The sequence below is a fragment of the Pteronotus mesoamericanus genome, unplaced genomic scaffold, assembly GCF_021234165.1.
Source record: "Pteronotus mesoamericanus isolate MK-2021 breed Mesoamerican mustached bat unplaced genomic scaffold, CSHL_Meso_final contig_657, whole genome shotgun sequence".
In the NCBI taxonomy this organism is placed as follows: domain Eukaryota; kingdom Metazoa; phylum Chordata; class Mammalia; order Chiroptera; family Mormoopidae; genus Pteronotus; species Pteronotus mesoamericanus.
The window spans coordinates 21972212-21998290 of record NW_026555229.1 but is presented as its reverse complement, the minus strand read 5'-3'; the positions used below and the strand labels follow the sequence as shown (position 1 = coordinate 21998290).

General features: G+C 59.2%; 1 protein-coding gene across 5 annotated transcripts in view; it reads left to right on the top strand.

Annotated features, from left to right (window-relative positions):
* CTBP2 (C-terminal binding protein 2) overlaps positions 1-26079 on the top strand; it is a 135681-nt gene that overhangs the window by 59012 nt on the left and 50590 nt on the right. Inside the window, exon 1 of one of the 5 annotated variants that reach the window (XM_054581675.1) lies at positions 17986-18004. The exons of the other annotated variants lie outside the window; for them this stretch is intronic. The gene's annotated coding sequence lies outside the window, so the exon portion shown is untranslated. Of the gene's footprint in view, positions 1-17985; positions 18005-26079 lie in introns of those variants that run through there. 5 annotated transcript variants of the gene reach the window in all.

Below are 26079 nucleotides of genomic sequence, written 5' to 3'. Positions count from 1 at the left end.
TGAACCACATTCTATTGCTTTTTCTGCGCACTCTCTCGAGAAGATGGCAGATTCTAACGGCACTGTCTTCGCTTCCCGCTGGCTGGCTGCTGTCTCACTTGAACGACTTATGGCAACTCTTTAACTCAATTATTTTCTGCAGTGAAGGCTTTGGGATGATTTGGTTGGAAACAGACGCCCGGGTTTTCCAGCGCAAAGTGGCGACTCCGCTGAGGCCGTAGGTGGATTCAGAAGTTTTGGCTCGGGGTGTGGGGCGCTGTCCACACAGCCCCCCGAGCTTCCCTGCCCAGGCCCCGCGTGGCCATTTCAAAACGTAGATTGGAAATGGCAGGTGCCATGGGTTTTGCCAGCCTCCCCCAAGGCAAGGAATTATCTGTCGAGAAGTATTAGGTCAGTGAGCTCCTGCCCAGCTGTGTCAGAGAGAGGGTGGGGGTGGGGCTCGGGGCGGGGGCCGGGGCTCGGGGCGGGGGCCGGGGGGGCCGGGAAGGCCGGCTGTGGCCCTCAAACACGCTCAAGCCTCAGCTTTGGCATTTGACTTGGAATTAAACAGAGTGTCAGGAGTAGGAGGTGTGTTGTGCTATCGTTTTAACCAGTTTGTTTTCTAATGTGGAAAATCTGCCTAAAATAGGACCTGCTGCGTGCACTGCGGGTTCCGTCGACAGGCGACGGACGTGCCCCCCACGGGGGAGCCAGTGGCCAGGGAGGGTGGGCAGAAGGCGGGCAGCCTTCCAGGAGAGCTGTTTCTGAGCCTCCCTCCGCTTTCCTCGGGGGCCCAGGGTCCCTGTGCATGGGCCCGTCCTCGGCTCTCGGGGCACCGGGGAGCTCACGTCCCCCAACGCAAGGGCGTGTGTCCCCCGGTGAGAGACGCGCAGCTGCCGGCCGAGAAGGCGGGCGGCAGTGGCTCCGCGGGTAAGGGAACAGGGGCCCCGAGGAAGGGGCCGGGCAGGCGGCGCCGTCACGCTCTGGGCGCCAGTCCCGCCCCCCACACCGGGCCTCTCTGCAGGGCGGGCTGTGTTCCCCCAAGTCACAGCGCTGCCCTTGGAGTGAGCGTCTCACGGGTGTCGCTCTAGTGTCTAAAGGTGGGTCGAGCGTCCGGCTCCGACACGCAGGCTGGCGCCCACACCTGACGCTTGATGTGACTGGAGAAATCGGCCTGTTCCCTGTGGCTGGACACCTGCGACCACCTCCGCTCCACTCGAGGCCTTTGGACTAAACCCAGCAGGACATGGCTGTCGTGCGTGTGTGGGTGTGTGCATATACATGTACACGCACACGTGTGTGTCGGGGAGAAAGGTTAACAAGGCAGTCAGAGAGGGACGATGAAGTCATCAGCCGGAGTGGAGTCTGCAGCCCTGGAGACTGAGGTCAGCCTCCCAAAATAGCGTGCACGCCCTTTGACCTCGTAATCTCCTTCCCTGGCCGGTGCCAGAAAAGCCAGCCACGTCGTCGAGATGTTTCGTCACGGTGTTATTTGATGGCGAACGTGGAAAAGAGCTCATTCTTTTTAACGTGATGGCTTCACAGTGCAGAGTAAGCCAAGTCGAAGGCTTGTCTTAGAGTAGAAAGGTCCAGCAGCGAGAACGTCCATGCACAAGTCCGAAAGCACAGGAAGTGCTCCTGGGAGAGCCTGACAACGAGTGGTTTACAGTGGTGGTTTACTGTTGGGAGGCTTGTGGTGATGTTTTTTCCATTCCAGCACCCCATTGTTCTGTCAGAACATGTGTTGATTTAAAAAACAAAATAGGGAAAAAGTTGCTGATCGTGGTGTTTCCCGAAGGATTATCTACTTGGGGGGGGGGGGGGGAGGCGGCGGTAAGCAACTCACTGCAAGGCTTGTGAAGGCAAAGCCCGTACTCTTCCCGCCCCGACTCTCGGGGCCTAGGCAGGCTGTTTCTCCTCGCCCCTGAGAGCACGCAAGCGCCTGCGCACCCCCGGGGGTTTGGTGGTGGCACCCCCCGCCCACGGCGACCGTGCAGGCTGGGGACCCGGCCAGCCCTGTGAGGTGTCGTTGGGCAGACAGGGTTTCATGTCCCTGGGTCTGGGGGCTTCCCTGTGTTTTAATGTTCTGTTAAGGTGGAGGAATTTTTTTGTATGTTGGCTTTTCTGGTGGTTTTGTTTTTTGTTTTTGTCTTTTTTGGCAGGACAGCGTGCGAGTGTCCAGCTGCCATTTGGTAGCTGTGTGACCCTGGGGAATGGCTCGCCCTCTCTGTGCCTCTGTTTTCCCCTTAAAAATAACAGGTGGGCTCATGGGGACTCTGGGGGTCGACCAGCACCTGGAGACCTAGTAGTCACAGGCCAACTTGCCGCCTTTGGTGGCCGTATTCCCTCATCCTCAGTCTCTAACCACGGTTGCTGCACCTCCATGCGTGTGATCATGTATGCACACATGTGATGCTCCAAGCAGATCATTCCGTCCGTAATCCATGTTCCGCCCGAACACACCAGCCAAATCTCTTTCCATGCCTTTCACAAACTCTGTTGTTAAAGGAAAATCCCATCTTGGCCTCCCGGCTCCCTGCCACACGGGCAGGTGTCTTCTGTCTGGCGCAAGCGTGGGTTTGGTCAGTGGCCGTTGCATCGGAGCCGCCCGGGGACCTGGTCACTAAGGAGGCTGCCGGGCCCTGGGTCCCAGCGGCGGTACAAGGACGAAATGAGTGGGGCTGGTGGGGGACTCGGGAACACTGCGCCAGCAGAGGCCAAGGCGAGCGCCCCCACGGCCTGATCCACCCGTTACGGGGTTCCCCTGAGCAGCCAGGTTGTAAGTGCCGATGCTTTTTGTTGAGAAGGCATTTATTAAGTGCCTGCTGAATGTGAGGATGGCTCTGGGACCCTGTGGGAAGTGGTGTGCAGGTCAGCCTGGGGGCTGCCGGCTGGCCCGCAGCCTGGGCAGGGCTGGCCCTTAGCTACCCCGCTCAGCTCACCTGCTCACCTGCAGCGCTGATGCTCCCCGCCCCACCCCGCCCCGCCCCCACTCCTGGGCACCGGGGCTTGAGCTGCTGCTCTGCCTTTGGAAAAGGAAAATGGAGCAGCAGGACCTGGGGCAGGCAGGACAGTGCTCAGGAGGCCTTGGTGGGGGCGCGGCTCTAGGGTGACAAAATTGTCAATTAGTTTCCCTGTTGGCGCCTGCGCCCGCGGCCCCCTCTCCCCGCCCCGGGTCAGGCTGCAGCTCCTCGAGCTTGCCCCTCCTCACGTCCCGTCCAGTCAGCGTCACGGAGCAACTTCTCTGATTGTGTCGGGCGTTTCTGTCCCCTTGATTTAAAATTTCTGCACGGAGTTCAGATACGTCAGACTCTCCAGTGTTTAAAAGCAAAATTCCGTTAGTAATGTTTGTTTTCCTTTCCCATCCTCTCGTGAAAAGGCACATTTTATTCTAGTCTAAAATTTGTTGTCAAGAGCAAACATTTTAAAGTAAAAAAGAAATGATTTGCCGCACCTTATCAGGCTCGGAAGTGTTCTGTGTGGATCTCATCTTCGGAGGCACGTGGGCCGAGCGCTGTGTGGAGGCAGAGCCGTCGCTGCACGTTTTGGGTAAGAAATCAAGAGTGCAGCCTTCGGACCTCCAGGACCGGTTTTCTGTCCGACAGTCAGCCTGATGCGCTCCGGCTCGGGCGGCAGGCACATCTGAGAGGCTACAAGGTGAAGATGGCCCGGCGTGATGCTTTGTCGTGGTCGTTGGGGCAGTGCAGGGAGCGCTGGGGGAGGGAGGGGAGGGCTGAGACGGGCGTTGCTCTCCATTGGGTCTCCTACCAGCGGCGTTTCTGGAAGGTCGGTGGGTTTCCACAGCAGCGAGACGTGGCAGTTCGTTTCGAGGGGTGTCCTCTTTTTGTGTGTATTTTAAGGAAACTCAGTGTTGTTTGGCCTTAGGCAGGGCTGTTTCTAACCACTGGAAACAGCAAGTAATTTCCAGGGTAGAGACATTTTCCGATGCTTTTGACTCACTCCTTACGGTCCATAGTAACAGGCAACGGGGATAAGCCCCGGGGCGGGCGGGGCAACTGCACGGGCTGCAGCGCTGTCCAGGTTGTTTAGCCGCGGCGGAGGGGCAGGCAAGCCCGTCCGTGTGGAGCCTTAAACAGCATAGAAGGTACCAGAAGAAGCTGCGTGGATGCTGCCCATCGTTGGTCGACAGGTAAAGAAAGACGTTGTTGGCGTGTTCTCGCACTTCCTCTTGGGTGGCGGTTTATAACCTGCCCCGTATGCCAGCACTAGTCCCCCCGCCCCCGTCCCTGTTCCCTCTGGAACGAACAGTGAACTAACTAGCAGCTCTCCCCAGCTCCTGACCCTGTTTATCCTGGTTCTCTTGTCACGCCTGCTAACCGACGGCTGCACTGTCCTGGGAGCCCCCCGAGAGCCGCCGCTGCGTCCGTAGCCCCAAGTAGGAGCTGACGGTATCTACCTGGCCGGGAATCGGTGTGACTTTTCGTGCCACGGGGCAGAAGGAGAAAACGGAGTGGCCCTCAGCGGAGTCCGCCGCCCCTCGGCCCCAGAAGAGCTCACAAAAGCAAGTGAGGCGGAGGGGGCAGGGAGGCATTTCGGAGACCTAGAGCTGATGAGCAGAGGGCAGAGACACCTGTCCTTGGAGCATCGTGAAAGAAGACAGGCCGCTTCAAAGGCCGCTTGTTCCAGAGGACAGAACTGGGCGGGACGCGGGCGTAGTCCTTTTAAACCTGAAGAATGTTTAAAGCAGCACAGGTTGTCCACCTGGGAGTCCAGCCACCTGTGTGCTGGTGAGCGGCTGGGCAGGCACCTGGCTTGGCCTAGAGGGTCACCACATGTCTGAGTGTGCACTGAAGCGTCCCAAAGGACTCCCGGGTTCAAACACATCAGAGTTGCTGGCACTGACCTCGTTGTGAGATCCGACGTGGGGTTCAAACACAAAGACTCAGGGAAAATAAATACAAAGAGGGGGCGGGCGCAAGGTGTAAGCCGTAGAATTGCCGGCCTGGGAGGCTTGGAACCCTTCAGCAGAACCCGCTGGGGGGCTGCCAGTCAGTTTCCTGGGCTGGGCGGACATCCATCCCCTTCTTCCCTTCAACCTGTGTGGGACGGGCCCTGGGACCCTCACAGGTGCTTCTGTTCTTGGCAAGGAGCGGCCCGAGCCGTCTTTTTGGGGTCAAGGTTGGGGCTGGCCAACCCTGGCTCTCCACGGACTCAGTTCGTCCATTTGAAAATCCCGTGTGTGTGCACATGTGTGCATACACGGGACTCTCCGAGGCCCCATGTGCAGTGGACGCGCTGGCCCTGCGCTTGTGCTCTGGGGGTGGCACCCCCGAGGGATCGCTGTCTCGCAGGGTGTCGGTCAGGGTGCGGCGGCGCCGGGTGCTGGACTGAGGGGCGCTCTGGCGGGGGTGTGGCGAGCAGGTGTCTGCGGGGCGGCTGAGGATGCCGGGCTGGCGGTGGCCAGGGCGGCAGCGGCCGTGGGAGAGGGGACAGCGGCGGGCCAGGAGCCGGTTAGGTGGGCCGCCCTGGACTAGGCCGCCGAGGTGGTGGGAGCCACTTGGAGAGCTTCGGGGACCGTGATAGGATCAGACTTAAGTTTTGGGAGAGGAGTCGCGGGTGTCCCTGGAAAATGGATGAGAAGGGGCGGGGTAGAAACAAGGGGGCCAGTTAGGTGCACCTTAGGGTTGGTCGCGGGTCCACGAATTTGGGTTACCCACTCATGTCCAAGCATGTCCGTGTCTCCGCAAAAGTGGCTGATTGGGAAGCAGCGCAGGTTTTGGGGCTTCCTGCTGGAGGGGAGTGTGCGCCCCAGGATACTTCAGAGGCTCGGCTTTGCCCTGGTTTCCGAAGTAAAGCCACCATCTCTTCCCCAAGCCTGAGATGGAAATTGTCTCCAGTTAATGGGCTCTTGCCAACGGCTGAGTCCTCCCTCCACTGAACACTTTGTGTAACTGCTGTGCGATTGAGGGTCACCCCCTCACCATGTGCCCCGTAGCTTTCTGTCTTTCTCATGAAAGAGAGTCAGATGAGCGGACAGGGACGAGATGGGGTCCCGTGATAATGGCGTTGTCTTCAGCGTCTTTTCCCAGCTGCTGAGATGGCTGTTGGGGCAGCCTGTAAGTCCAAGAGGAGAGGCTCCTTTCGGACACGATTATGCTGTTAGTAAAAATGTCAGCGCCTTTTCTCCTCTTTCCGCTTTCGCCGCTAAAATAAAACTTTCCTTGGAGCTCGGCAGCTGTTTGCAATCTGCCGTGTGTTTCCTCCTGAGGCGGCGGGGTGGGCAGTGTGGGGGGAGGGCGGAGGCGACTCTTCTTCCTGGTCCTGGTGGTCCTCGGTCAAGACCCCGGATGCTGGCACGGCTCCAGGAGGTCGTCTTTGGGTTCTGCCCAGTGAGCTGTTGCTAAGGAGAGGGCTTTGTTTGCTCAGGGCCCCGGGGGACGTCCAGGGGCAAGTGCACTTTGTCAAAGATTTGCTGATGTGGCGGCCAAACTCTCCGGGCTGTGTGTGTCCACCCGCCTGGCTGTAACAGGTGAAGTCGTGCCTCGGGGGTCAGTGTGGGGACCGCAGCGGGGTCATGTCTTTTGGGACCACTAGGCCTCTGGGTGGGAAAGAGCCCTGGTCACTCAGCAGGCAAGGCCGAAGGGATGGAGGGAGGAGGGACAGGCGGGGGGACCCAGTGGTGTTGCTTTGAGGGGGGGAAGGTCAGGACCTGCCCTGTGATCGCCGGGCCCGCCCTCTGCGAGGGAGCCGAGGAGGGGAGCTCACTGGTCAGGGACGTCCACGCTTGGACTGGGGCGGCCGCCGCCAGCCGGCCCCGAGCCCAGCGGCGGCCTTCGCTGAGACTGCCGTGGGCCCCACGGGGACGCATCTCTGGGCTAGTTCACAGGCTGCTCGGAGGAGGCAGCCGCTGCGGCCTGGCCCCGGCTGTGTGCAGGACGTGGGACGGGGGCCTGGGCCTGCCCTCTCAGACCCAGTGGTGGGTTCCGTAGTGCGGTGTCTCTTCTTCCTCATCCTCTGCAGGCAGGGAAACCGAGTCCCGGGCGACAGGGCCGTGTCCCCACCCCCGCTCTGCACCGGGGCCTAGGGAGCACCTGGGCCGCCGGTCCCCTGGGGGCCCCGAGGCATCGTGGGGGCCTGAGACGGGCCTCTGGTCATCTTGTCAAGACGGCGCTCTCTGATCCAGAAGTCGCAGTGAACATTTTGTGAGTGGCAGGGCTGTTTTCTCTTCCAGTTTGGGAGACTTCGTTGGGCATGTGTGCTGGTCCCAAAGGGCTTAGACAGACAGGACCCTGCGCAAATAACGCCTTTTTTTTTTTTTATTACAAAATCATAAGGATGTAATTCTGTAACATAATATCCCACCCAAGCACATCATATGACATTTCAGGGGGAATGTTCACATTGAAACTCTAAAGTGTTACACCCACATTACTACCCTGCCAGGCACACTGCCGCAGGGGTCCCCTCGGCCGGACCCTGTGTAATACGTACGTGAGGCCAGGTGGGAACCTTCGGTTTTAAGGTAAAAGGAGTCCACCTTTATTCAGTGCTAGTTTTTGCTCCTCGTTCTCAAGCAGCGTTTGGCCTCAGCCCCTGGGCCACAGAGATGACAAAGGTGTCCTCGCACTCCTGGCTCGTCCTCCAGGCTGGCGGGGGAGCCTCCCAAAGAGGGATGTGCCCATCCCTGTGTTTCAGGCTGACGATGACTGGCCTCGTCCTTTGAGAAGTAGGATAAAAGAATTACCAGAGGTACTGTCGCCACTCCTTATTCATGGGGGATACATTCCAGGACCCCCAGTGGATGCCTGAAACCACAGGTAGTACCAGCCCCCGTATTTGAGGTCTGTCCAGACGGTGTCCGGCCATGTGATATGACAGATGGAGACATTTATTGAAGAAGATACAATAAACAGTGAACATAGGACAATGATGCCTCGGTCCCCTTCAAAGGAAGCACCTTGGGACCTCACACGGTTCTCCCAGTAACCAGCAGCTGCCCTGTCGTATTTTCCTGAATCTCATCGATAGTCTGAAATCTCTTCCCTTTCTAAGGTGATTTTAGTTTTGGGAAAAGCCAGAAGTCTCAGGGCACCAAATCTGGGCTGTCGAGGGGCTGAGTCACCTGGGTGGTTTGGTATTTCACCAAAAAACTGCACGAGATGTGATGCGTGAGCAGGCGCATTGTTGCGGCGAAGCTGCCAATCACCCGTTGCCCATGGCTACGGCCTCTGAATCATCCGCATAGTTTCCATGGAGGAATGTTCAGACAACACAAAATTGGATGCAGAGTCGTTGCTCTGCTCGTTCTGTCACTTTTGAATGTGGCGGCCACACAGTGCACGCGCTCACTCAACAGTGTCTGCCGCCCCTGCTGACGAGTACAGTGGAGTCGTCATCGTTCACGCATGCGCCTCCCAGTCCCCTCGCCTTGGCTGCCAGGCTCCATCCGTGCTGCATACACTGTTCGCGTTATAGTAACAATGGCTCGACTTTTTCCGGACAGACCTCACGTGTACTTTCCTGCCCATACATGCATACCTATGATAGCATTTAACTGATCAATTAGGCCCGCTAAGAGATTAACGATAAGTAATTATAAAAATAGAACCACGTACTTAAATAAAAGTAACAATGGTCTCATACTTTGGGGGATAACAGAATATCTCAGTTACCTTGTTTGAGCTAGCGGTCTCCCTGTCACACTTAGAGCAGCGACTTGCAGCCGGTCTGCACGAGGACTTTAAAACCTGCAACACCTGACCATTAAGTCAGAGGCACCGACCTCTTTTGCCTGAGATGGTCAAATAAAAAAATGACCGCAGCCAACACAGCAGTAGCTATCTCGGGTGAATGAATCAAAATGATACTTTTTTTTTTTGGCCAGGTGAAAATAATAAATTTCGGGGTGTGCCGCAGAATTCTGGTCACGAGGTAACGGGCGCCAGGAGATGAAAAAGGTTTGAAATCACCGTCTTAAAAGGGAGCCCTTCCCAGCCTCTCTCTGGCCTGTCCCAGTTGCCAGCGTCCCTGCTCTTGGGTTTGGGGCCATTGCCGTCCAAAACGAGGGCGGCTTGAACAGAAGCACCGCGACTCCTCAGCAGTCGCTCTGGTGGCCAGGGGGCGGCCGGGGAGCACACAGCGCGGAGACGCGCGGCGCAGGGATGACCCCGTCCCGCGCAGGAGGGAGCGGGACAGCTCGGGAGTTTCTCGTGCTGCTCGGTGGTGCGCCATCTGGAACTTAGGAATTGTTTGTTTCTGGAGTTTTCCATTTAATATTTTCGGACTGCGATAGACCGCGCACGGAAAGTGAGGTCACAGGCGGGGGGCTGCTCTGCAGAGTGTGCCGCCTGCCTTTTGCCCGCCTGCCTTGCCCAGGCGCCCTGAGTGGGTCACAGGGGAGAGCAGAAATTAGCTTGAAATGTCCCCTGAGGGAGGCACGAGGTACGTTCAGTCTTTACAAGCCTCGATGCATCGGGGAAAGGCGAGGTTAGTTGCAGACGACGATTTCTGTGGGGGCTGCTGTCTTCTCCAGGGGCGACCACTTGGGTGGCATTTAAATGGGGAGGGTGTCGACTGGCTGTGAGGAGCTTGGGGTTTTTTCCTCTGAAATTGTAAGAGAGAGTGTATTTAAAAAATTACAGAGGCAGGAGGAGTGAGCCAGCTGGACTGCCCGGGCTCAGGAAGCAAGTCGCGGAGGCAGGAGGAGGCCCTTGGAGCCCAGGAAAGAGAAAGGTCGAGGCTCGGTGCCGGGGGCGGGGGGGTGCGGGGGGCATGGGAAAGGCTGGGGGGTGGAGATAAAGGGCAGCCCCGCCGGGCCTCTGAGCCGCTGCACCAGGGAAGGAGGTGGCCAGGCCTTGCCCCTGGACCGCCGGGGGGACATGCTAAGCTTTGGGACCTTGGGCCTCCGCCTTAACATCAGTCTGGTTCTTGCTGCCCCTGTGGAATTGTCCCTGCAAAGTGGCATTTGGGTGGGGGGTCAGTGAGCCCCGAGCACGCAGCCTCACAGTCCCTCCCCGCCCCCAGGCCTCACGCCACCGCCACCCGATGTTACACACCACGTGGGGGCCGTGCTGCCCTGGGGTCCAGGGCTGTCGCAGTCTGGGTCAGGGACGGGTGCTCAGGAGTAAACTGGTCGCAGCGCCAACCCCCTTCCCCGCCCCCCCCCCCCCACCGCCCCAGACAGAAAGAAGCTGGTGGGGGGAGGGGAGGCCCCTCCCGCCTCCGGCATTGCTCATCGCCCAAACCAGCCCCCACGGGGCAGGGTCCTTGTTCCTTCTGAACCCATCTGCCTCCCCACCGAAAGCCCCTGACATACGACAGTTCAGGGCCTGCGGCCAAAAGACCCACCCGTCCACAGTGACTTGCTATGATTTCAGGCCCACGGAGGAGCCGTGAGGGTGGGGCAAGAGGTTTCTAGTCCCCGTCACCGGGACACCCCCAAATGAGAAGTTATCCACCTTTGCTTGGCTCTTCGCACTGCGCTGGGTGCCCACACACACAGTGTTTTGTTTTTTTTAACCCCTCTGAGAATTATTTGCAAATATGTAACAGAAGTATTTACAAGTCAAGCATTTAGTTTTTCTCAGTATCAGCACATTCTCCTAGGGCAAAAAGTATCAAAACCAGGAATGACATTGATACTGTTACCTAACCTTCAGACCGTCTATAGGCTTTGCCAGTTGTCCGGATAATATCTTTCAGGGCAGAGGAAATTTCATTACCTTGGCTCCTTAGTCACCGGTAATCCAGAGCACTTCCTCACCTGCCTTTGTCCCCTGTCGTTGATGTTTTCTGAGGACAGACTGGTCCTTTTGTTGGCTGCTCCTCTGTTTGGGTTTGTCCCGGGTTTTCTCCTGATTAGGTTCAAGTTGTGCACCTCTGGCTGAAATGCTGAAGCAGGGGTGTGTTGTCTGCACGTCCATTCCGCAGCCACACGGTGCGGGTCTGTCGCACCGCTGGTGAGGGTGACTCACGTTGCTCAGGGACTGCGGCGCCTCTGAAAATGCGCTGCCGTTCCCTTGGTAATGCCTCGGTTTGTTGTAGGGAAACACCCGAGACAGCGTCAGTGTGCTGTTCCTCTCCTGACGTTCACCCACGGGTCTCAACGTCCGCTGCGAACTCTTGCTTTTATCAGTTATTTCGGTGGTTGCCAACTGATCGTTTTCTGGGTCCTTCATTTTTTGTATGTATGTGGGGGCTTTTTTTAATTTGCTTTCCGCTGTTACCAAGAAGGTCCCCTGCTCCTCTTGTATATCATGAGAACCCAGGATTGCGTGTGCACATGCACACGCGTGTATAATGAGTCCTGCGTTCTTATTTCATTTTGTGAGTTATATCCTGTTACTGTCATTTTTCATTTTGGTGCTCAAATTGCTTCAGAATTGGCCAGTGGGTGCCTCTTCAGACTGGCTACTGAGTCTCGTGTCTTTTTTTATGTACCCATCTTTCTTGGGCCATTTCTTTACTTGGTGGCTGAATTCCCCCTGCGCCCAAGCGCCCTCTGGTCCCTGATTCTGTGTGCGTCTCTCATGTACCCGTTGTTATTGGGGACGGAGGGGGTGTGGGTGCTGATGGTTCCTAATTGGTCAGCGGCTGCCGCCTGGAGCTTCTCTCAGGCCAGCGGAGCCCCCAGGCTGACCTTTGGGGCCCTCGTCTGGCCAGTCCATATGGCCCCTGGCTAACGTTCCCTCGCCTGGTAAATAATGCATGGCTTCAGCTGCCGCGGGCATGACTTCCTTCATTTGCCCACTTTTTTTCACTTGTGTGCATCTGGAGACCTTTCTGGCGTCAGAGCGTGGAGTCCCTTCTAGAAAAGATCCCCAGGAGATCAGGTTTCTAACGACAGTCGGGGGGCACAGACGTCCGCCCCACCCCAAAGCTGTCCGCGGCGGTCCCGCTCCGTCCGTGGGCAGTAGCTGGGAGCAGTGCGCAGGGGCCGCCACGCGCGGTCCCCTGCCATGACCCCGGGTTGCTGCCGGCTCCCCGTCCTTGGTGGGGAAGGGGAGGCCAGTGACCGAGACGGACGTCTCAGTCGACAGTGTGGACGTGTTGGTGGCCCCCCACCCCCCCAAGCAAAGGAGACTGGGCGGGCACGTTTCTCTTTAGAAGTTCCGACTGCTGTTCCCTTAAGTAAAATTATGTAGGAGCTTGATTTATCTGCTCCAAAAAATACGGGCCCCTTAGAGAAGTTAAGCGGAGTATAAAATGCCTTCATGGTAGTTAAATTTACACTCTGTTAAAATGATTTGTGCACTTTGCAGGAGGAGCTGTGCTATGGAATGCAAAACAGACAGCAGAGCTAACTTGGAAGAGCATTCCTGTGACGGGATCAGGCAGACAGATGCTCAGGTGCGGCCTCGGAACCGCTCCGCAGTCCCGGAGCTTTTCTGTTCTGCCTCGAAGGGTCAGAACCAGAGGGGAGAGTGTTGTCCGGGCTTCTGCTGCTCTGAGTGGCCCTCGTCCGGGGGGCGGGGGCGGGTCTTGCGGCCCAGGACCCGCATCCAGGGCTCCTCTGGGAACATTCCTGAGAAATGAGCTCCCCCTCGACATAGGCACTTCTCCTAATTTTGGAACTGATTCTATTCAAATGAGCAGCCATTCTAGCTATTTCGGTCGTCTTTTGTCGCGAGGGGGAAGCTTCCCTCTGGGAGCAGCGTTTGGCTCCCGCGGGGACGTGGCAGGAGAGCTGGTTAATAATCAAGGCCAGCCTAGTGCGCGGTCCACCCTTTCTTTGGAGCCAGGGCTTGACTTAACTTTCTATATATAATGGGCTGTTTGAGAATGATCTTTCTTCATTGTTCGTTCGGGCTGAAGCCAGCCCTCTACTTGTTTGTCCCAACCTGAGGAAGGGGGACGCGAGGGCGTGGTGTCCACGGGACCAAAAGGGCTGCATGCACCCTGAGTTTGGAAGGCGGTCCAGCAGGCAGATGAGGCCATCGCTTGCGACTACTTGCAGCACCCCGCTTCTGTGCTCTCCTGGGGGGAAGGCCCAGCGCTGGGGTGACAGCTGACTCCCTGCTGTGTAGCCACGGTGGGCAGCACCACATCTCTAGGGACCAGGTGGCCCCCACACTGGGAGACTCAGCCAGTCAGGGGCAGGAGCTTTGGACGCCTTTCCTCCAGTTTTTCCATTGGCCTGGAAGGAATGTTCCGGCCAAGACTCAGGAGAGAACGTCATCACTGGTGGGGACAGGTTAAGGAATGGGGGAGGGGCCCGGCCCCTGGAGGGAGCTCAAGAGATGCTTGTGGTTCAGCCCCTGCCGCAGGGGCCCAGCGGCCCGCCTCCCGCGCCGTGCATCCTGGCTGGTCCTCGTGTCTCCTGGCGCATCCCCAGACTCTCAGACTCTGCCCTGGTTGGACTTGTCGGGGCCTGGCCAGGGCACTTAGGGTTCCAGCACCCGGGGGAAGAGCAGAGCCCCGGGCAGCCCCGGAAGGTCTCGTCTGGGCGGCGGAGCCCCTGTGAACACACAGGTTCAGCCACGACGAATCATTTCTCTAATAACTGATAGTGAGGCTCTGCTTCGGACAGGCTAGGGGCAGAAACGTTACCTTCTAGGGCTGTGCTGGCCACAGGAGATCAGTTCCCGGTCTCCCTGGGTTGCTGACCGGAGCGCCCCAGCCCGTGGCCTCCCGCCGGAAAGGCTCTGCTTCAGTTCCTAGGCGGTTCCGAGGAGCAGGTCGGGGCCGGTTTGTTCCCGGGGACTGGGGCGTGCATGTGACGTCAGGGTGGCCGCCCCTCCCCCCAGCAGCACATCGGGTGTCGTCTATGTCTGGATTCAGGCTCGTTTCTTAAGCCGAAGCTCAAGATAACGTTGGTGCCAAGTGTGGAAACGACCGAAGAGACTCCGGGTGGTGGCCTCATTTGGACTAACTGCCGCTGAGGTGACCGCAGGGCTCGAAGCGATGGCAGGGCTGGCATGCGTTTGGGCCGGGCACCGGCCGTGCCTCCCCGTGGCTTTTCCCTGGGTGATTTCTGCCACGACCGGGCGCTTGTTTTTCCAGGGAGGCTCCCCTTTGTCCCAGAGAGCCCTTTTGTTGGAGATCCCAGGCACAGAATTTTCCACGAGATGCCATTGGATACAGCTTTGTCACCTGATCCCTTCGGAACATGAAAACCACCGTCAGCTTTGGCTGCCAGGCCTGGTGACGGAGACGGAGGGGTGGTCTCTGCGCCCAGGACCTTGGAGCCCAGGGCAGGGTGGCTCTTTCCTTCCTGTCTCCACTTCTGACCTGTCACTCTGAAAACACAGATAAAGGGAGCATGCCCTGTGCCGCATGTGCCCGGTCACTCACGGGGGCCTCAGTGTCCCTGCAGATGCCAGAAACCAAGGAACCCCCCGCCCCTTTGCTCACACACGCAGGAAACACTGAATACCCTGTGTCTCGCCTCTGCTGACATGTGTCTTGAAAATGGGGGCTTTCTTTACGCATAGAGACCTGCAGCCACAGCTCGACACAGTCGGCGGCTTGTTTTCCCCGCACAATAGCTGCATTTTGATGGTGGCAGTGCCCGGCGCACGTTTTAGTTTTATTTAACTTGTAAACTCCGGGGCGGGTGCCTCTGTAAACAAGCTTCCTCGGTGGGCGGGAGCATGGGTTTTCTCCCCAAGCAGGATCAGAGGCGCCCTGGGCCCGACCAGTCCCTGCGCGACAGGAAGTGGCAGTTAGGATGACATCACTGCAGGGTCACTCCTTGCTGTAATTAATGGAGCGGCAGGAAGTAGCGAGACAGATGAGTCTTGGCAGAAATGCCGAGTCAAAGGGGGAGGATGCGGAGAGGGTGTGGGAAGGAAGGAGTCTGGGAGCCCGTGGGCCGCCAGGGGCCGAGGCCGCGTTCCCTCGGCCGGCTCACAGCTGGGCGTCCGGCGTGGTGAGGTCCGCTCGTGCCCAACGCGTCCTTGCCACCCGGCCCTGGGCAGGAGGGCCCGGGGAGGTGAGCCTGTGCTTTCAGGAGCCGCTCTGCCACTCTAGTCCTCTGCGTGTGTGTTGGGGAGCAGTGGGGGTGCGTGAAGAAGGGGCGGCAGGGCAGTTCCCCGGCAAGGAGCGCGGCGATGGCGGCCTGCCTGGGCAGGGCGCGGGCTCTCCTCCGGGGCTCGTCGCTTGCAGGGGGCGAGCCGACCGGGCGGGGGTGCCTGCGCGGAGGACTCGTGGCGGCGGGGCTCGGACCCTGGAGCCCTGCCTGGACCTGCGCGGGTGTGGCGCAGATGGAGTCTTGGGACAGTTATCCTGGGTCATCGCCAGGGCTGAGAGCTGGGTAGTGAGGATGTGGAGTCGGGGGCAGGGGAAGGAGCCTGCAGACAAGAGGGGAGACTTGGGCTGCTTTTTACAGCTCTTTAAATTCTGGTGAAAACAACATACAAAGAGAACAGTGCCTGTACCTTTCGCGTTCAGCTCAGTGAGTTTCCACAGGAACGCACCTGTGTAATAATACCCCTGCCCAGGGCAAGCGGAAGAGGCTCACCAGCCTCCGATGCCTCCTCTCAAGGGCCTCCAGCCACATCTCCCTCTCCCCAAAAGCATCACTGGACGCACCTGAGGTTGCTTGTTGTTGACTTAAAACGGATTCACATGCTTTGTATTCTTGGGCCTGTGGGGCTCGCCTGTGCTGTGTGTGAGCGGCGGTTCGTTTTTCACTGCCGTGTAATACTCTGTTGTACACACACGCTTCCATTTCTAGACCCGCCTCCTGTCGTCGCCTGGGCTGCCCCAGGTGAGCGGCCTCCAGCTTGGGCAGCACCCCCGCGTGGCTCTGACATCTCACCCAGTTGGACCTCTGCCGCGGGAGCCTGGGACCAAGGAGGAGGGCCTGCCCCGGGCGGGGTGGAGGGGGCGAGCTGCTTATATTTAGAAAGGGCGGGGAGGAGAGAGTGCCCTGAGGGACTTCGAACGTCCCTGCAGGAAGGGAACGAACGAGTCGCCTGCCGGTCCTGGTTGGCGAGACCCCACGTCGTCCCTGTTGCCGATGGCACGGAATCCCTTGTCCCCCTGCCTTGTTCCAAAGTATGTAACACCACTTACTTTGGTTTATAGCTGTTACAGCCTAAAACTCTTGACTAGGGCCTGAGTTATGCAGAACGTTGCCCCAAGAAACTGGAAAATACAGAGAATGGCGCTTTGAGCACTTCTTCGCTCTGCTTGCTGTATTCTAACTCACGGATGGGAGGTGGCAACGCAGGCCTTAGAAAGTCACAGCAGGGGAGGGTGGGAGGGAAGCTTCTGGAAGCCACTGGGCTGTGCCCCGTGTTTTCTCAGTGAGAAAGCGAAGGCCTGGAGTGTGGCTCTCAGGGACAGAAAAGCACCTGAACCTCAGTTTCTTGGATTTAAACTGTTGGCTAAATGTCCTTTTTATCAAGAGTCTGTGAGCCCTGGGGGGGGGGGGGGGCCGGCTACGCCCCAGTCTCCTTCTGGGGGAGGGGTGGAGCACCCAGCCCCACGGTCCCCACGGGGGCGAGTGGCGCAGGCTGGCCCTGGTGGCGCTTCATCCCCTGGGACCGGCAGTGGGGGCGTCGCCTTCCCCAGCGTGGGGCCTAGGCAGGATTTCACACCTGGCGCCCTCAGTCCTGTGGACCATGTCGAACTTGTGTTAAAAGGAAATTCTGTTGGAAAGAAAGGCTATTGTCTTGCCAAAAAGAGTTTCTCAAGAGTGGAAGATGCCCCTAGACCACTGGCACTGAAAACACACCTGGAGATTTTTATATGTTGCCTTTAAAGGACACACAGTGAGTCAGTGATGAAGAGGACACAGCCTCCCGTTTTCAGCCGGGGGCCCCCCGCCACCCATCCCCCGTTTGCAACAAGCCTGTGCCGAGGTGGTTGCTGGCGCCCTGCAGGGTCAGTGCCGAGGGGTCCTCAGGGCCTGGGGGCCGGCCCCCCTTGTCTGGGGGGGCTGGGCCGCTGCCTGTCCCCTGGAGCCCTGTCGGGGCCACCCTGGGCGGGTGCTGTCCGCCTGGCCACACAGAGGGCGCCTGGAGAACCTGCGCGCTGAGCGCGCTGCCTGCCGGCTGCTTCCTGCCTTGGGCCTGGGAGAGAGGGACTGCGGCCGAGGCCGCCCACAGGCGCTCTGCCCAGGGCAGCTCCGACCCCGCCGCTGTCCCGCGCGCGCCGCCCCCACCTCCCACCGACTTGTGGGGTGCCTGGTGTGGGGGTGGGCGGGGCTCCTGACCTCCGGGGGCAGAGGCCCCAAATGCTGTTTATGTAAAAAGCCAACTTGGGAAAGACGTGGAAGCCATTGGAGAAATCCAGTCCTTCGGAGCTTCTGTTAGGTGGCCCGCCAACATGGGGGGTGAGCGGAGGCACTGCCGGAACGGGGCCCCGCGGCCCTGCGGCTGCAGCGGGCGGGGAGGGGGTCCCCGGGATGATTTGCCCGGCAGGGCCTCCGTGTGAGAACAGGGCAGGCCCGGGCAGACGCCGCGGCCCGCGCTCTTCTGACGCCGTGTTCCTGCCGAAGCTGCTTGCCTTTCTGCCATGCCCCTGTGGATTACCTCCAACCATTTAAGGAACGGCTTGAAGAATGATGGCCAGAACTCTAATCAACAACTTTGTTAATGATTTGGGGCCTTGCTTGTGATGTCATTAGCCCTGAAGCACACACTGGGGGGAATAGGCCACATCTCTGAGACCTGTCACTCCTTGTCTGCTCTGGCATCTCTCCAGAGACTTCCAGCCAGCCACTGGGGGGCATCGGCAGCTCCATGTGGCAGCTGGGGGCGGGGGGGCGGGAGTTGGCATCTGTTACTAGGTTTCTGGCCGTCCTCCCCCAGAGCCTCTCGCAGGGCCAGCGGGGGCTGCGTGCGGGTTGTGTCCTGGGGATCGGCATCCGGCCGGAGATGCCCCGGCCCTGAGGTCGTCGTGTGTCATGGGATGCCTTGGCGGCCGGCCGGCCACCCTCCGTGCTCGGAGGGGCGGTGCCTGCCCTGGCCTCTGGCCCCCGCCCAGTGCTCTGCCTTCTCCATCTGCACACAGCCGACTGTTTTGGCTCGTCCTCCTCAGTAAATGTTGCTGGATTCCATGTCTCATTGTCACTCTGCGTCGAAAGCCCCAGCGTTTGGTCGCCATCTTTGCCCAGGTGCGGTGTGCTGGGGTTGGTTTGTTTTGTTGTTTTTTGTTTGTTTGTTTGTTTTTTGGAAGTGATTTGGCAGTGTGGTGTCCATTTCTGAGTATTTGAGAAGTTGGTTCTTACTCATCCATTTTGTTACGGGAAGAAAAATTACTGACAAGCCATCGGACGGATGGCTCTGGTCTCAGAGCTTTATCGCCCAATCTGCCCGGGGTCCTGTCTTCCAGGATCTCCCTCGTTGCCGTAGTCAGCCCAGCTCCGTGGCCCAGGTCACCCCCTCAGCTCCGTTTTCAGGAGCCCCGCGAGTGTTTGCGGCCACCCTTCCGGCCTGCCTTCACTCTGGGGGCGGGTTCGCCCCGCCTCGCTCCAAGAACGCGAGTGCTCGGCATACTGGATTAATTTCCTGTTCCACGCAGGCTCAAGCTCACTGCACAAGCGGCTGATTTGTTAGCAGGCTTTACCGCTTCCTCCACCTGTGCTGTGCCGCGTTCATTTCCGTTTTTCCATTCGCTCCCCGAGTACCTGGTTGGCCCCTCTCGCCCAGGGCCAAGGGAGCCTTCCGCAGGCCCTCGGCCTCTGGCACCCCCCCAGCCCCGAGCGCCCCTTCCCCGGCCCCTGCCACCCTGTCGCTGCCCTGCCCCCGCCCCGCCCCGCCCCCACCCCACCCCACCCCGCAGCCAAGGAGGGAGCCGCTGGCGCCGCCCGCAGAGCATCTGGACGCCAAAGAACTGGGCTTTAACTCTGAGCACATCTGCCCGGAGGGCGGGGCCCGGTCACAGCTGCCAACGGGGGGTTTAGTCTTGACAGGAGCACCGTGTCGGAGGAAGGGGTCACTTTTTCTCTATGACGTAAATTTTTCTGTATATTTTAGAACAGTTTCAGATTCACAGAAAAGTGGCAGAGACTACAAAGAGTCTTCCGTGTCCTGCACCCGTTGTCCCTTCGGCAGAGATCATCCATAAGCGCAGCACGTTTGTTGTCATGAAAGCCCTCTGTCGTCGGGGAGAGGGCGACCGCTGACCGGTCCGTGCTATTTAACCTCTCCGGGGTAGTAGCAACGCACGCGGTGCAGTCCAGGGGGTAATTCCGCGTCCTTGGTTTCCGTTGAGCTTCGGGGGCAGGGTGTCGAGGGACCCAGGTGGACAGCAAAGTGCACGCTTTGCCAACCTCCCTTGGAAGCCGGTACCCTCGGCGGGAGTCCCTGTCCCCTGGCAACAGGGCAGAGCAGAAGTGGCCCTGTCCCGGCCAGGAGTTCGGTCCTGGAAACCAGCGCCATCTCAGCGGGAGTGAGCGAGGCCCTCGCTGTGGAAGTTGTGTGGGTCGGGCTCGCCCCAGTTCCGACTGTGGAACCTGAAGCCCTGCGCAGGTGCTCGGTGGTGCCGGGGGTGTCAGAAGAACCCCAGCTGCTGGGAGCTGGCCCGGCGGGCACATGGTGTGGGTGCCACTCAGGGATGGAGCTGGGGGCCACGGGGCCTTGGCCACGGACGGTCAGGCTGGACAGGGTGGACCTTGAGGGAGGCAGCAGGGAGGAGGGGGCCCCATTGTGCCTGGGCCTCACTCTGCATCCTCCTCATGTGCCCCTTTCTGACCAGGCGCTGGAGGACCAGAGAGGCGAGCCGAGCCACCCGAGGGCCAGTCAGGGTGCACTCAGGGAGACAGACCTGCTGTGTGTGCTGGAGGGGCGCGAGGGCCGCAGGGACGGCAGAGTGGGAGGCGTCGCAGAGGAGCGAGGGGTGCAGTGGCCACCGCCCAAGATCCTGCCGGTCCCAACGCCCTCTCCTGGGCCAGGGCCCCAGCTCAGCAGCTCGGGACGCCCTGAGCAGGGCTGGGGGGAGCCAGCGCAGCCAGGCGCCGACTCCCTGGCAGCCACCGTCCTCAGTCCAGGACCTGGGCGGGCGCAGCGCCTTCCAGAGATCACTTCCTTGGCCCCCTGGCGCCGGCTTCTCGCTGTGCTTCGTGTTCCATCAAAACTCGTAGCCTGTCTCTTGGACAAAGTTTTCATTTTCATTGACCACGGAACCTTAGTTACCAAAATGTAAATAATGTTTTCTTTGCATCCTAGATGTTTACAGCTTACTATTTTGAGAAAAAGAGGATAAAGGTTTATACAGGCAGATTAACTTTCTCCTCTGGTTTCTGTTGCTCCCGCCCTCTGTACACAGTTGAGCGCTGTTAACGCAGATGAGAGTTCGGACTCCTGAATTCAGGGGCGGTCACCCTCATGCTTGTCCTGGGCCCGGCCGGGGCTCAGTGGACATATGTGAACAGGACGGGAGCTGGGCTCTGCCAGAAAGCGTCCCCGATGCCCTTGAACTGGGTTGGTGGGGCCAGCTGCCACGTGGTCGCATTGACCTTCTGGCTCCGCACTGGACGCACCAGCCGATGTGGGCGCACCGGGTGGTTCACAGGTGTCTGCGATGCTGCTGACGAGGCAGGTCTGAGTAGGTGGGCAGTGAGAGGCCCCCCAGAGTGTGTAGAAGGAGACCCAGGGAAACTGGTCCGTGTACCGCGGGGTTCTCCTCCCTCACCACGCGCCACGGCTGTTGGTGTCCGGCAGGCACTTGTCTTGGAGCATTGACCGAGTGGATGGAAGGAGACTGTAGGGGAACAGGAAGTGAATCTAGAACGTGTGTCACACCTCATTCTAACAGAAGACAGCGGCCTGCAAACACGTGGTTAGCAAAAGGAAGGAATAAAACAAGTGCAGCTCAGGAATGACCACGCAGCTGTCAGACATGCATGGGCCTGCGGCTCAGTGGCTCCCCGGGGCTGACCCTGAACTTGGTGGCTTCAGGGATCAGGGGGCCCAGGTACCAGGCCAGAGAAGGCAAAACCATCGCCCCTGCCAGAGGCACCCCGCTTGGACACATACCCCGTATTAGGACAGCTACACTGCAGGCTGGGGGTGAATGGTTAGAAGTTTGAGAAAAGGCACATAAAGAAGCCCTTTTTTCCCCTCGTTTAATAGGCATCGTGTTTTAGAGCACTTCTGAATTCACAGGAAAGTTGAGAAGACAGCATCGAGTCCCTTCGTACTGCACACCCAGTTTCCCTTACTGACATTTTGGGTCAGCATGGTACATCTGTGGCAGTTAGTGAACCAGTGCTGAGGTCGCTAATTAAGTCCGCCTTTTATTCGCATCACCTCAGGCCCCTGTTCTGTCCCAGGCCCCCACGTTGCATGCCCTCGTGACGTCTCCACGGGCCCTCCTGGCTGTGACGGATCCACACGCTCCTGTCAACAACCTTGGCAGCCGAGGCGTCTGGTGGCGCGCTTAGCGGAAAGGCCCCTCTGTTGTGGCTTGTCGGTGGTTTTCCCACGATCGGGCTGGGTTGTGGTTGTGTGGGAGCCTGTGTCTGAGTGCTTTTTAAAACGAAGAACGCTGCAGAGGTCACACGTGGCCACACGTGGCCGGCAGACGTGGGGGAGGAACGCCGTCCCTCGGGGGCCCCGGGCCTCGGTCGGGGGGCTGCGGGACTTCAGTGGCCTGGCTTGCGTTTGGGCCTCCGTGGGAGCCGGAAAGAGGCCCCGGGGAGGTGGAGGGAAGCCACGGCTCTTCGACCGCAACACTGTTAGGTCCCCGAGGGACGTTTCTGTTGGTGGGTGAGGAGCCAGGGTGGGAGGGCTCCCGGGGCAGTCGCGCAGCTCGCCAGCAAGTGGCCGCATGGGAACTGAAACCCGACGGCAGCGTCCGTCCTGCCTGCATTCAGGCCCCGTGTCCGGGGACAGGCAGAGGGCGCCGCCTGCAGGGCGCTGGGTGCCCGCCTCCCCGTGATGCCGCGCCCCAGGGCAGGGCGCGCCCCCTCCTCGCCCTGGCGACCGCCTGGCAGCACCCAGCACCGTGCATGCACAGCGCGAGGCCCCGCACGCAGTTCGCTGGTCCGGGCGCGTCGCTGTGCTCGCCGCTGCAGCCCTGTCGCCGGCCGGGCTCAGGGTCTGACGACGCGGCGCTTGGCAGGAGGGCAGCCAGCCGTGCCCGGCTGTCGCCACGTCGGTGCAGGATCGTGAGCTCACGGCCCTGACGCCTTTCTGCCACAGCCTGCGGGGTCTGGACAGACGGGCGTCGCCTGGGTGTCAGAGGGAACTCTCGGTCAGGTGGACGGTGACCTTTTCTTGAAAGCCTTATATGGCATCCAGGCTGGACCAGATATCTGGAAGAGGAAAGGAACTTCAGCTTTCTCAGGCGAAGGATGAGTAAATATCAGTGTCTTAATCTTGTTAGGGTTTCATTTCCACTGAGCTGGCGACAGGCCACTGTGGGGGGCTCCTCCTTGAACTAAACCCCCCTCACAGCTCAGAGACCTGGGGACACACAGGCACCCGGGAGCAGGTCACACAGGGGCAGACTTGGTACTGCACCCATTCTGAGCGCGTCTGACTGGGTCCTCAGCTTCCTTCCTTCCTTCCTTCCTTCCTTCCTTCCTTCCTTCCTTCCTTCCTTCCCGGCCCCGGGGAGAGCAGAGCCTCATGGCCACGGTTCCCTTGCACATTTTTGAGGTTCCTGAAATCCAGGCGTGAATTGCATTAAAATGTTGACTGTCTTTTAGATTGTTTCTAACTTTTAACAGAGTGTTACTGTCCCCGCAGAGAAGTGCACGCAGTTTGTCCCTGAGCATCTGTAGGCATTGTTTCCAGGACCCCGCTGCAACCGGATTCTGCAAGTGCCCGCGTCCCCTCCGTACAGCAGGGCGGCACTTGCACGTGACCTGTGCACAGCCTCCCATAGACCTTAAGTCATCGCCACATCCATGGTAATACCCAATACAGTGTGAACACTGTGAGAGTAGCTGTTACAGTGTGTTGTGTAGGGAATAGTGACCCAAAAAAGTCTGTACACCTCCAGTACAGACGCAGCCATTGTACGTCAGACTACATAGTGCACCATCGGCAACAGCATAACATTTTAGAAATACTTTATTTTTGGTCCACCATTGGTGGCATTGTAGGTGCGGAGCCCGCGGATACGGGGCCTTCCTCAGAGGCCTGGCTGTGTGGCCACGTCCGCGGGCCCTTGCTGGGCTTGGGCTCCCGCAGGACTTCCCCTAGGTTCTGGTGACGGCCTGGCCACCACATCCCAGGGCCAAAGGATGTTTCCGATGGGGGCTCATGGCGGGGGAGGGTGGCTTTCCACGTGAATTTTGCTTGTGTCGCCGGGAGGCTGTTCTCCGAGGTGGCCTCCTGGTCCACCTCTGTCTCTGTGGAGACCCGGTTCGCAGCCCAGAGCTGTGGCGACAGCTTTGTGTGGTTTCTGGGAGCACAGTTCTTATCGCCACCCCAGAGCCCCGCTCGTGTTTTTGGAGCATGTCACAGTCTGCGTGCAGCCGCCGCGTCGCCTGGGTGCTGTCGGAGGCAACCAGCATAAAGCCGGTGAGGCAGGGTCCCTCGTGAGGCTGAAACCCCGGCTACGCAAAACTTGGCCAAGGAGAAAGAAGAGAACAAAACCCGCTTTGAGCTCAGTAACCAAACCAGAAAGGTTTCATTCTTCTCCTCTTCCTGTGACCTTGACCACAGACCTCAGCTCTGTCCCCACTTCCTGGCCCTGGGCTGGGCGGGGCCAGACATGGAAAATCAACAGGCTGGATGCTGTAACCTCCCGAATGTCGGGGAACTGGCCTGATTGTTCTTTCAGATTCTGCCGAAGAATAAGGTATGAAAATGGATGGAAAGCATCCACTGTGAATATAAACAGACAGTGAAGAAAACTCACACACGGGTTATGATACCGATGTTTTGTAATGTGACTGAACGTCTTGATTTTAAGTTGAGGTGCTTGTCCCTCGGGAGTCAAGAGCCCCGACCCTCGGGAGAAGGATCCGTGACCCTTGCGATGTTCTCTCCCGCCCCCAGGCGCAGCCCCTAAGTGGTGTTTTCTCCAGAGGCCTGAGCTTGGGGACCTTGGGAGGGGCGCTTGCCCACTGGCAGTGGCCCCTGGTGGGGAGCCGACCCGTTTGTGCCCAGCCCGATTCCCCCAGGGAAAGGCCCGCCCCTGGAGGCGCCCCCGTGCCCCGCCCCGCCCCCCCCGGGCCTGGCCGGTGCCTCCGGCCAGATCCACGGTGGCTTCCGCCCTTGCAGAGCATGGCGTTTCCTCCCATCTGTGTCCGTTGGCTTCCAGTCGCTCTCCCTCCAGTTGTCTGCTGCACCGAAATAAGCTATTTATAAATTCATCGGCCTGGATGAAAATAAAACCGCGATCGGCAGTGATTTATTTTTTAATGCATTTTAAATAACCGCGCCCCTCCAGGAAGGTGGAGACAGACGATTAAACGACAGGGGGGTCTGGAGATTAGGGTGCGGAGGTTTCTGGGTGCCTGGGAGGGCGGGGCCGGCGCCCTCGGGCTCTGCGAGAGCGAGCGGCCACGAGCGCCCTGCCAGCTGCAAGCCTCTGTTCACTCTGGAAGTTTGTCCTAGGCGGATGAATTCTCAAAACTCTCATTCCCAGGAAAGCTGTCGCTGACACGAAACGCAGCCATAACTTGGGCAATGCAGCTAAACCTCTGTGGGGTTTGCGCCATCCCTGAGTTGATAAATCGTAGAGCTTGATTTGGTAAGAATCAGCAACTTTATGTGGCAGTTAATTTTAACTCCTGGCAGGAAGCCGGAGGCCTAGAGCGTTACCCGGTTTTGTGCGCGCTGAGAACAGCGGAGCCGTGTTGCCGCAGCCAGCGAGGCCTGTGGGACGGCCTGCAGTGGGAACGGACGCATCGGGTGCTGTCTTGCAGTGTCCTTGCCGTGTCTTGTGGGTCCCTTACCTGGCCGAGGCCAGGCTGTGGGCAGGCATGTGGACCTCACTACACGGGAGGGCGCACGTGCACGGGGCTTACAGAGTCGCAGGTTGCCAGAGGCGCTCGGGGAGGGCTTTCCAGGTCTCCTCATGAGAGGGGGATAGAGTGAGACTTGCTCACTCTTCTGTCTTGGTCCGACCAGCACTGATGGTCCGGCCCGGTCTGTGGAGGTAGTCCGGGGGAAGCAGGTGCCGGTGCGGTGGGGTGGGGTGTGGTCAGTGTCTTCAGGCCAGGCTGCCTTCTGGAACCCCAGAGCCATCATCTGGGGTGCAGGTGTCCCCTTGGGGCACCGGGCAGGGCAGGTGTTCTGCCTCCCTTGTTTCTGATAACTCCCTCAGCGGTACTGGGGCCACCTTTGTTGGGCCCTGCTAGGTGCTGAGAGTCTGCCATCCACGACCCGCACAGCCCTGTAAAGAGGGTGACACTGTCCCCACTTTACAGAGAGAGTTTTAATTAAAAAAAAAAACACTACAGAAAATTTAGCTCTACAGAAGCGGAGATGGTTGCACACCGAAGGCCCGCGTCGGCCCGCCGGCAACGGCGGGTCCCTCCAGGTGAGCCGCCGCGCCCCCCCCCCCCCCGCGTCCCACCAGGCTGTTTGAAGCAACCCCCAGCATCGTTTCATTGCAGCAGCAAATACTCCAGTTTACATTTTGAAAAGATAAGGGCTCCACTTAAAAACGTAGCGAAAGTAGCGTTGTCACACCTGGTGGAAGTTAACTGTTTGTGACCTTGGGGAGCCGCTTGGCCTGTCCCACTGGTCCGGCGAGTTCCAAGAGCCAGAGGCCCTGCCCGGGTCAGAGTGCAGCTCCACCACCCACCGCGCCTCCGCCCTCCGAGTCACTTTCTGCCCGAGGCCTCAGCATGCTCCTTTCAAATGCCACTGGTAGCCTCCTTGTTGCCTAAGACTGGGGCCGAGAGGGTGGTCAACCCACGTGGTGCTCTTCTCACAGTGCCCCGGACTCTTCCACCTGGGGTGTTGTCATTGCCACAGGTGTGCCAGCCTTGTCACTGCTCTGGTCCTGCTGCTTCAGACCCCGTCCTCGGCTCCCGTTCCCCGTGGCACCTGCTGGCTGAGCCCCGGGCTCCCCTCATGTGGACGAGGGTCCTGTCCCGCAGAGCTGAAGAGAATTCGTGCTTGGGGTCAGACAGGCCTGTGCCTTGGAGCTGGGGGCAGGGAGGAGAGGGAGGCCCCCTTGTGCCTTCCCAGGGCTGCTCCTGAAGCAGAACCCGCCCCCAAGGCATGTATGGGCGCCCCACACACGGGAGTCCTGGGCCTTCTCCCTGAACAGAGTGTTGGT